A 2,352-nucleotide genomic window follows, 5' to 3' on the forward strand; every position below is an offset into this window, starting at 1 on the left:
GATCCCCTATGTCCCTTTCCACACAAAGTCCAGACCCTATGGGTGTCAAGTGATATTTCACCATTAACTTCATAGAATCATAGAATGGTTAGGATTGGAAGGGACCTTAAAGATCATCTAGTTCCAACCCCCCTGTCATCAGCAGGGACATCTTCCACTAGACCAGGTTGCTCAAAGCCTCATCCAGCCTGGCCTTTAACACTTCCAGGGAGGGGGCATCCACAACTTCCTTGGGCAACCTGTTCCAGTGTCTGACCACCCTCACAGTGAAGAATTTCTTCCTAATATCTAATCTAAACCTACCCTCTTTCAGCTTAAACCCATTTCCCCTTGTTCTGTCATTAACTGCCCTTATGAAAAGTCCCTCCCCAGCTTCCTTGTAGGTCCCTTCAGGTACTGGAAGGCCACTATAAGATCTCCCCGGAGCCTTCTCTTTTCCAGGCTGAACAGCCCCAAAAAGCAGAGGTCGGTGCCACTGGTATATGGTGTGGCCCAGTGCAGGGACCAGAAGTCCTGCAGGCAATGCTTAGGTGGGGGACCCTTCATTAACCCTCCCTCCTCCAGAACGAGTATATTTTTTAAAAAGTAGAACTCAGATTTCCAAATATTCATCTCCTATCAGTCCCAGGCTGCTTCCTAGTGGAAAAGTTATTAGGTGTGGCAATTAGTGACAGCAAACTGATAGCTGAGAAAACCAAGATAAGAAAGAAAGAAAAGTAGGGGGCTTCTGAAGTTTAAACAAATACTTATCAGTCAGTCTTTATTTTAACTTCGGTCTGATTGAATAGGTAAATATTAGCTCAAGCTGAAAATTGAGAGCACTAGATAAAAATAACCAATTTTCTTGAAGGGGTTTATTTTAGAGTTGTTGGTCTAGCTGCCTACAGTGAGACATCAGAAACAGCATATACTTCATATAACTACCATGGGCGTAAAACAACACATTTATGACATACGAATTAGTTACTGGCACATTCCACTTTCAGACACTTTTTAAATAGTTAAAGAGCTCTTCAGTGAACAGCCACTGAAGGCGTGATGAACTACAATATTTATAAGCAACATTCCATCAGTCACTTGAGTGTTTGACAGAGTGATGAAGCCTAATGGCTCCATGCACCGCTCCCAGCAGCAGCTTAAAACATCCTCAAACCGCCATGCTGCCCTGCTGATAACCACCCACGCCACCCAAAATGCTGGCCAGCCTCCTACAGACAGCAAGGAGGTGTGTGGCAGCGAAGGGTGACCATTGTTTCTTGCCAGGATGTGCTGCAGGGTGCCTGGCAATAGGCGGTGTGTGAGTTTTCTGGTGCTGCTTACGGTGACCACAGCTTCCTCTCCCTGAATCTGCTCCTCCCAAAGGATGCAGCTGATACACTTCAGCTGATGAAGGCTTCCCCTTTATTTCACCAGGATTCATGCATCCTGGAAATAACGACCCCGCTGCTGCCAGCTCGCCTGCCTGTGGGCTTTGCCTGCCAGCTACGCCTCTGGCACTGACTGGCAGGCTGCTGGCACTGCTCCTGGCTGGCACCTGGCTTTTTTCCAGGGCTGACAGCACCCAGCTGGAGGAAGCTTTGTCCCAGCCTGGAAGGAGATTTAGAGCTCATTTTGGGGCTGAATGGTGGCAGTGTGCTTTTGTGCATCACAACGGCCTGCCAAGAGTAGTCGCGACCAGCGTGCCAGTGACAGCGGGGCCTGGGCGTGCTGATGCCGGATGCCATGCACTAGCAGGCACGTTGTGGCTGCAGCCCCATGCCATCAACCTGCAAATGCTCCCTCCCAAAAGTATTTGAGCATCTTCTGACAGAAAGGTGTCAATAAGGGAGAAGGTTAACCATGAGAAGTAGTCAGAGGACAAGGCTGGTGAGCGGTACACCCCTTGTGCAGAAGTGTTGAGTCTGATGAGGGATATTAATAAATAGTAACACATTTCAAAAGTTTTTTTTTCCTCTCTTTGAGGAACATACAGAGTTTTTTTCTGCTTTCCTAAAATAAAAGTATCAAGCAGATATGAACAGAAACCCAAGCGAACCCAACTATCAGGCCCTGCACCTCTCCCCAAGGCTTGTTATTTACCCAAATTTAAATCAATGTCATTCTGATCACATTTACTCATTAGTGGCTTTGTGAACACAAGATGCTTTCAGATATGGAAAGAAAATTCCTTGGGAAACATCCAAACTGGAGACATTGATTTCCTTTTAGTGGAGATGATGAAAAATGACGGGCTTAGAACTTTCAGTAAACCTAGCATTTTGCTATTACATAAATTGCATCTCAGAGACTTCTTTGTCCTGATTCAGATGAGAGCAGTGAAGGAAATACAAAAAAGGGAACAATTTATGCTAG

The sequence above is a fragment of the Antrostomus carolinensis genome, unplaced genomic scaffold, assembly GCF_000700745.2.
Source record: "Antrostomus carolinensis isolate BGI_N321 unplaced genomic scaffold, ASM70074v2 scaffold12296, whole genome shotgun sequence".
Lineage (NCBI taxonomy): Eukaryota > Metazoa > Chordata > Aves > Caprimulgiformes > Caprimulgidae > Antrostomus > Antrostomus carolinensis.